Source organism: Urocitellus parryii, unplaced genomic scaffold, assembly GCF_045843805.1.
Source record: "Urocitellus parryii isolate mUroPar1 unplaced genomic scaffold, mUroPar1.hap1 Scaffold_3535, whole genome shotgun sequence".
NCBI classification, from domain to species: Eukaryota; Metazoa; Chordata; class Mammalia; order Rodentia; family Sciuridae; genus Urocitellus; species Urocitellus parryii.
In genome coordinates, this window is record NW_027553198.1 from 35403 (window position 1) to 44106 (window position 8704).

The 8704-nt window shown below is 44.5% G+C and overlaps 1 long non-coding RNA gene across 1 annotated transcript; it reads right to left on the reverse strand.

The window, feature by feature from the left end:
- Window positions 1-452: 452 nt before the first annotated feature.
- Window positions 453-5396, reverse strand: LOC144252017 (uncharacterized). The gene is made up of 3 exons (XR_013342862.1): window positions 5335-5396; window positions 2718-2785; window positions 453-1025 (listed from the first exon to the last, which is right to left on the reverse strand). It is a non-coding gene; the product is annotated as an uncharacterized LOC144252017 (long non-coding RNA).
- Between the last annotated feature and the right edge of the window lie 3308 nt (window positions 5397-8704).

The following is an 8704-nucleotide window of genomic DNA, read 5'->3' on the forward strand; positions in this document are numbered from 1 at the left end:
CCTCCGTGTGTGCCTCGGGTCTGAGGAGATACTCCCAGGTCGGGACGCTGGGTCCTCAGTGTGTGTGGGGTCTGAGGAGATACTCCCAGCTCAGGGACGCTGGGTCCTCTGTGTGCCTCATGTCTGAGGAGGTCGTCACAGCTTGGGGACCCTGGTGTTAGACCAGGACGCAAGAAAAGACCACTGACTCCAATTAAAATCAAATTAAAGCAAGCTTATTATTTCGACCGGCCGGGCTGCCTTTCCCTCCCAAAACAGCGGGAACAAGACAGCAGCGAGGCTTCTTTGTGGCCCAGTTTTATAGCCCAAAAAGTTACACAAAGCGGGGGTTACAGACAACAACACTCTGAGGAGCATAACACAAGTTTACATTTTGCTGGCCCCGGCATCAGAATTTATGGAGATCTTAGAGACTCAGAGAGGGTCATTGTCCGGCCAGGGAAGGCCAGAATTTATGAGGCGTCACTAAGGTTTAGGAAAGGGTTGTTATCTGGTCAGGGGAAACCGGACCTGGGTGAGTTCAGGGCACGGGCAGGCATTCCAAGTAGGTTTACAACATCAACTAATGGCCAGGCCATACAGACATCCTGATATTTTTACAGAAAACAGAAATGAATCCTTCATAACTTGTGACAAGCTGGCTTCTAATCTAATGAGATAACTAGGCTAGGTATATCATTCCCCCCTTTTCTGATGTGTCCCTTTCAAATCTTTGATAGGGTAGGGGAAGAGCACTGTGGGAATTTTAATCCCTCAGGTAACAGTCTCTAAATTTTTAGAACTCACCCAAAACCGGTCTCCCTGATTTTACCTGACTTAATTAATTACTTATATTGATAATCTTTTTATTTTTGGCTCCATTGTTGTAAGAAGAGAGGCGTCACTCATTTTGGCTTCTTCTGAGCTGAGAGAGGGTGACATGAGGGGGCACGGCGTGAGGGACATGAGTTGCCTTTTAGAAGTCAGTTCGGTTTGAAGTCTGGTTGGGGAAGAACAGGTTGTAAAGTCATCTGGGGATGGTGCTTCTATGAGAGAAACAAAAACTATGAGTATTGAATAAATGTTGCAGCAGCTGGAATGTGTCACTGTATAGAAGTTCCCTCACCAGGCTTTAACATTCCCAGTTATCAGGATTGTAAGCATAACATTTAACTTTTAGTGTTACAGTTGTCCCTCCCCATAAGATACAGTTTAATAATTTAATGTCATCTGATCTTGCAAAATTCTTTTACTAGTATGAGCTCTGTGTCTAATAGAGAAACCTTTAATTCTGTTACTCAGGGCTGGATAATCATACTAGCAAACCCGAAGCCTACCTGAGTAGGTTAGGAATATCTGTAGGCCTTAAACAAAAAAAAAACTTCTGTCTCTGGCAGCTCCTCTTGATAGTCTCTTTCTATAGTTATCAGGCATTTCAGTCTGAGAATCCTTCTTTGTAGCCTCCAGTCTTACTTATTTTGGAAGGCTAACATAAAGTGTATACCTTAAAATATTATTATTATTATTATTATTATTATTATTATTATTATTTAAAATGCCCAGGAATGGCTGTATTTTGGTTTTAATGTCTTTGCTAAGTGTTTAAGATGAAGCAGTCAAACTGACTTTTCTTTCTATCTAAAGTTAAGAGTCAGCTTAGCTTTTATGGGAGTCATTCCTGGGGAAACTTCTCAGTTCTGCTAGTGCCATTTGCGCTAGGATGGGTCTAGGTCTTGCTTGACCATGTGGCTTCCCTCGGAAGCACCAGGGATGTCTCCCTTCTCTGATGACTCTCCTCTTCATAGCAAATGCACTGATTGGCTTTCTGTTCTCCAGTGGTCTCATTAGTCTCCCTGATTGGGAGGTTATGTGGCCCAGAGTTGCAAAGCTCTTTAGAGAAGTCCCCTGTTCCCTGGATTCAGACTGACTCAGAGGGCAAGAGCCAAATATTGGTTTTTCTGGCCCCTTTAATTTAACTTTAATTTAAAAACTTAATCTTAAACATCCAGCAAATAAATTTTAACAGCCTTATATTAAGAGTGCTGGGCTTTAATGTCTATAACTTTATAATTATTCATCTTTTTATTAATTGGGATCTGTATTATCCTATCTGTCTTGTAGGTGATGGCTTATTATCTCGAACTAACCCACGTTGTGTTCTTAAAGCAACACTTCTGTAAAACACTAACAGGGAATCTTTAGATCACTTATAAGGAAATTACAAAATAAAATTAACAAGAGTAAAAACAGTTAGTTTGTGTAACAGCTACCCTGAATTTTTGGCTGAGTTATACATTATATCCCCTGTTTGAGATCCTAGTAATCTTGACAGAAAAAAACAAACTTTTGAACATAACTTTAAATGAACTAAAATCTGGCCTACTGTTTTCATAGTCATTCTCACATGTAGTAAGATGGGACACAGAGCCTCATCTCAGGTAAGGCAGGGCTCTTTATAAATCTTAAGTGTTTTAGTTCTAAAGCTGATCTTTGTATTTTTAATTATCATTTTACAAAGTTTACATAAATTGTTTGAAGTCACATGAACATTAGCTAACACCATATGATATCACATTTAAAACATGAAATTAAAGAAAGGCTGAAAGTTTTTAACCTTTACATAGATTAGGCTCTCATTAACTTAAGAATACATTTAAATTGTTCCCCAATGTAAGAAGTAACAAAACTTTACATATCTTATTGATAACAGGTAAATAAATCCCCAATATATTTTTTACCATACAACTTCTGAACACCAGCTTGATATAATGCTCTTTCAAAGTTTCTACCTTACAGACTTGTATACCTGGAAAATATGAGCACATTAATAGCATCACAATTACATTGATGTTTCTACATTAACCAAGTTTAACTTTTAAAGAAATGGCAGTACAGTGCTCTAAAATAACAGTTCTTATTTAACCAGTTATTTAATTTTTATGGTTGCTTGCTCCAGAAAAAAATAAAACTTAATAAACACAATGTTATGGGTAAACTAATGTTTTAAGAAATTTTTGTCTCTTTAACACATGACTGACTTTTACAATCTTATACAGACTTTAGTACAAACTTATACAGACCGTAGTAAATCAATCAGATATCTAACAAAAGTACTCATGAATGAATAATCCCATATCAAATTTACTTTACTTATTTATCAAAATATTAGACAAATGTATTGAACAGTGTAAACCATTTTTTGTTGAAGGAAAAGTCCTAGAACCAAGGCATTTTAGACATTGTATAAACATTAATATTTTATGAGTTTTTTTTAACACCTAGGAAAACTTGTAAGCTTAAATTTAAAGACATTTATTTTTATCTGTTTATCCAATTTAAATTGAACCATTTAAATCACATGAATTAAAGATCTTTGGATCCATTTTTTTAATTTGTTTTTATGAGCGCTCCTTATATATGTTAATTTGTATATCATATATATGATATACGGACATATGTATATATAGACATATAACACATAACAAAAGTGTGCACACATAACAATAGTAAAGGCCTTAGTAGCTTTTCGCAGGTGAAATCTCCATTGCAATGTTTCAAAAACTCCACAGTTGGTCAAAGATAGGACTGATCAGAAAAACATTAACCTAGGTCTATAGGGTCAAAATCATGAGCTCAAAAAAAATACAGAATCTAAGGAAAAAAAAACAAGAGTCCTAGTAAAAATGACTGGCCAGTAATTAGTAAATACCATACAATTTACTTTTTTTTCCTTAGGTCTCAGATCAGTCTCCTACTGAGCTTGCAGGCTTCTTTCATTTGCACTTCAACATAAGTCCTGGCTGAGGTCTGGAAGGAGCAGGGAAAAACTGCTATTCTGAGCAGACACCTCAGGCCTAAGGCATTTTAACTATAAGTCATAATTTTCAGGTTCGAATGTTGAAAATTATGATACAAGTTTAAGATACAATTCACAAAATTTTATATCTTTACATCTTGTTTTGTCAACAGATACCATACTATGATTTACTATTCCATCCTAAGTATTTAAGTTCTCTGGCATGAATTATCTGAAATCATAAACTAAACAATTACCTAAACCCAACTTTTAACTGCAGCACTGTGCAATGCATCAAAAACCCATTCAGATACCACATTGTTACAATAAAACATCATCTTTTAGACACACATTCAGCCAAGATCATTCCCAAGAAACAATTTATAATATCAACACACTATTGCACATGTCTTAAAGGGTCAGAAACAAAGACACAGGACAGACAGAGAGGAGCTCCAGACTATGGCTGACAGACAGAAACCTTTTAAAACAGAGCAGATAAGAGAAAAATCTCCTACACCAGTGGCACCATAGATGTCCCCACAAGGGGACCAGATATTTTCACAGAGGGGCAACCTGAAATATAAAATCAAGGGTCTCCATGGCGACTTTACTGCATTAAGTGTCTCCTTTTTCTTTTTCTCTTTTCAAGAAGACAGAGGTGGCATAATCCTTACAGTACAGGGAAGGAAGGAGGGAATCCCCGAAGCAACAGAGCTTCGGCAGCTGCTGGGAGTCCCTCAGTCCCTCCTTTTACATACAGGATTCCACCTCAAGCACACTCCATCTCTTAACATTTCAGTAGTCAGTTCTCAAAAAGTTCCGGGGCGGGGGGCGGTGATATCAAAATTTGTAACTGAAAGTTCGATTCCTGACCTTAGAGCCAATTAATGCCAATTTAATAATGAGGACAGGGTTTTGAGAAAAAGAAAAAGGGAGGTTTATTGCTTTGCTAACAAAGGAGAAACACAGGGGACTCTCTTGATCTGGAGGGACAAGGGGTTTTAAAGGAGGTTCACTTGTTAACCTGGGAGATACTCAGTTCTTAGGTCCCCAGCAGGCATTGCCCTCTGCACTGGAGGTGCTTCAAGCAGCCAGCTAGGGGCTTCTCTCCTCCTGCTTAACAAAGGGGGGTAAAGTTCATCGCAGTTCCTTAAAACACAGTCCAAAGGGGTGTCAGGCTGACTTGCTTTATTACCCATTTTCACATCCAATATCCTTAAGTTTTTACCACAGAAATCACACAACAAAACGCACAAAACAAACAAACAAAAACATATAGAACACAGAACAAAATACAAGAAAACAGAAACCCGGCGCCGAAACAGAACAGAAGAGCAATGCAACGTCTTGCCAAAGCTCCGGGGTAGGAGTGCGTGCGTGCCCGTCGGCACCTCTCTACCCTTCCAGAGGAATTCCCTACAGAACAGAACAGAAGACAGAACGATTTCTCGTTACTGTCCGGACAGGAGTATATGTGAGCCTCGCCAGGCCACCTCTCTGTCATCAGAAGAGATCTCCCTTAACCGGATACCAGATGTTATAAAGGCGCCACTTACCTATGGAGGCCTCCTCCCCCAGGTGCTTGCTAATTGTTTTAGTGCGGCAGTTCACTGCAGTGCTCCGGGACCGAAGGCTCACTCCGAGGCCTTGGAACGTCTCAAGTTGCGCACCCCCTAGAGTGGCTCTCCAGCCCGGAGCCCTGGAGCGAAGGCCAGCTTCAGAATTTCCAGCAGTCTGCTCTTGTGGTCTGGCCGGGCAGGGTCATCTCGCTGGGGAACTCCAAAATGTTAGACCAGGACGCAAGAAAAGACCACTGACTCCAATTAAAATCAAATTAAAGCAAGCTTATTATTTCGACCGGCCGGGCTGCCTTTCCCTCCCAAAACAGCGGGAACAAGACAGCAGCGAGGCTTCTTTGTGGCCCAGTTTTATAGCCCAAAAAGTTACACAAAGGGGGGGTTACAGACAACAACACTCTGAGGAGCATAACACAAGTTTACATTTTGCTGGCCCCGGCATCAGAATTTATGGAGATCTTAGAGACTCAGAGAGGGTCATTGTCCGGCCAGGGAAGGCCAGAATTTATGAGGCGTCACTAAGGTTTAGGAAAGGGTTGTTATCTGGTCAGGGGAAACCGGACCTGGGTGAGTTCAGGGCACGGGCAGGCATTCCAAGTAGGTTTACAACATCAACTAATGGCCAGGCCATACAGACATCCTGATATTTTTACAGAAAACAGAAATGAATCCTTCATAACTTGTGACAAGCTGGCTTCTAATCTAATGAGATAACTAGGCTAGGTATATCACCTGGGTCCTCGGTGGTCCTCATGTCTGAGGAGGCCCTCCCAGTTCGGGGACGCTGGGTCCTCCGTGTGTTCCTCGGGTCTGAGGAGGCCCTCCCAGCTCCGGGACCCTGGGTCCTCTGAGTGCTTGGGGTCTGAGGAGATCCCCCACCTCAGGGACCCTGGAACATCCGTGTGCCTCATGTCTGAGGAGGCCCTCCCAGCTCCTCTGGGACCCTGGGTCCTGGGTGTGCGTCGGGTCTGAGGAGATCCCCCAGCTCGGGGACCCTGGGTCCTTCGTGTGTCTCGGGTCTGAGAAGGTCCTCCCAGCTCAGGGACCCTGGGTTCTTCGTGTGCATGGGGTCTGAGGAGGTCTTCCCAGCTCGGAGACGCTGAGTCCTCTGTGTGTGCCTCGGGTCTGAGGAGTTCCTCCCAGCTTGGGGACCCAGGGTCCTCTGTGTGCCTTGGGTCTGAGGAGGTACTCCCAGCTTGGGGACCCTGGGTCCTGGGTGTGCGTCAGGTCTGAGGAGATCCCCCAGCTCGGGGACCCTGGGTCCTTTGTGTGCCTGGGGTCTGAGGAGATACTCCCAGCTCGGGGACCCTGGGTCCTCCGTGTGCCTCATGTCTGAGGAGGCCCTCCCAGTTCGGGGACCCTGGGTCCTCCGTGTGTGCCTCGGGTCTGAGGAGGCCCCCCCAGCTCTGGGACGCTGGGTCCTCCGTGTGCCTCATGTCTGAGGAGGCCCTCCCAGCTCTGGGACCCTGGGTCCTGGGTGTGCGTCGGGTCTGAGGAGATCCCCCAGCTCGGGGACCCTGGGACCTCCATGTGCCTCATGTCTGAGGAGGCCCTCCCAGCTCGGGGACCCTGGGACCTCCGTGTGCCTCATGTCTGAGGAGGCCCTCCTAGCTCAGGGACCCTGGGTCCTCTGTGTGCGTCGGGTCTGAGGAGATCCCCCAGCTCAGGGACCCTGGGTCCTCCAACTGCATTAGGTCTGAGGAGGTCCTCCCAGCTCAGGGACCCTGGGTTCTTCATGTGCATGGGGTCTGAGGAGGTCTTCCCTGCTCGGAGACGCTGAGTCTTCTGTGTGTGCCTCGGGTCTGAGGAGTTCCTCCCAGCTCGGGGACCCAGGATCCTCTGTGTGCCTTGGGTCTGAGGAGGTACTCCCAGCTCGGGGACCCTGGGTTGGTGGTGTGCCTCGGGTCTGAGGAGGTACTCCCAGCTCGGGGACCCTGGGTCGGTGGAGTGCCTCGGGTCTGAGGAGGTACTCCCAGCTCGGGGACCCTGGGTCGGTGGTGTGCCTGGTGTCTGAGAATCCTCCCAGTTCAGGGACCCTGGGTCCTCTGTGTGCTTTGGATCTGAGGAGATATTCCCAGCTTGGATACGCTAGGTCCTCAGTGTGCCTGGGATCTGAGGAGATAATCCCAGCTCAGGGAACCTGGGTATGCCATGTACCTTGGGTCTCCCAGCTCGGGAACCCTGGGTCCTCCATGTGCCTCCTGTCTGAAGCAATACTCCACCAGCTCGGCACCCTAGGTTCTCTGAGCACCTCTGGTCTGAGAAGGTAACTCCTAACTTGGGTACCCTGGTGGGTCACATGTATGGGACGGAGAGTTGCCTTCTTCTCAGCAGACTCAAGCATACTCCCACCTTGGGGACAATGTGGTTCATGTGTATGGGGACTTGGAGCTTCCTCTTAGAGCAGATTCAGGAATACTCCCAGCTTGGGGACACTTTGTGTTGTGTCTACAGGGACTTTAGGGTCCCTTCTCTTTAGCCTCAGTGAGACTCACAGCTTGGGGACACTGTGGTTCAAGGCTATTACTCTGTTCTAAGACCAGCTGTGGGTCAAGGCTATAGGGACACCTAGAGCTCCATTCTTTTCAGACCATCCTCAGGCAGATGCCTGTCTTGGAGACACTGTGGGTCATGTGTGTAGGGTCATCCAGAACTCCCTTCTCCTCAGAGCAACTCAGAGGGATGCCTCGCTTGGGGACACTGAGTCATATCTACAGGGATGCTCTTCTCAGACTAGCCTTAGAGATATCCTGGTTTGAGGATTCTGTGGGTCATGTCTATAGGCATTCCCAGAGCAGCCTCAGAGAGATTTTCCAGAAACTTCTGGATAAATAGGCGGCAGGTGAGAAAAAGGTGGGAAGTGGGAAGAGAAAGCAGATTCACGCCCTGCGCCCATTTGAGAGCTGAGGATGGAGCCTTGCTCTCCTTCATTATTTCAGCAAGGTTTAATTTGGGGAAACATCCCTTCAAGAGGCTCTGATTACTTGTCATCAAAACATGGCTACTTGGATGATTTCTGTCACAGAGGGAGGAGGAATTGTTCTAACTGTTTATTTTTACTGTATTAAAGCAGGAAAAATATTAAAAAATGGAAAAGTAGATGTATGAAACCCACAAGGTTATTTAAGTTAAATATGTTATTTCTAATAAGCCAGAATTTGTGAAAAAATAATTCATGGATTTTATGGAACTAAATTAATCAAAATTTTGATTGAGAATACATTTTGTCTTTGGTTGAGCAAGTCAGTTTATTTGGCAGTGCATTTGTAATGGTATGCTAAATACTGTGTTGACATTCTACATCTGCTGAAATATCTTGACTATATAATGCTTTGGTATTATACCACAA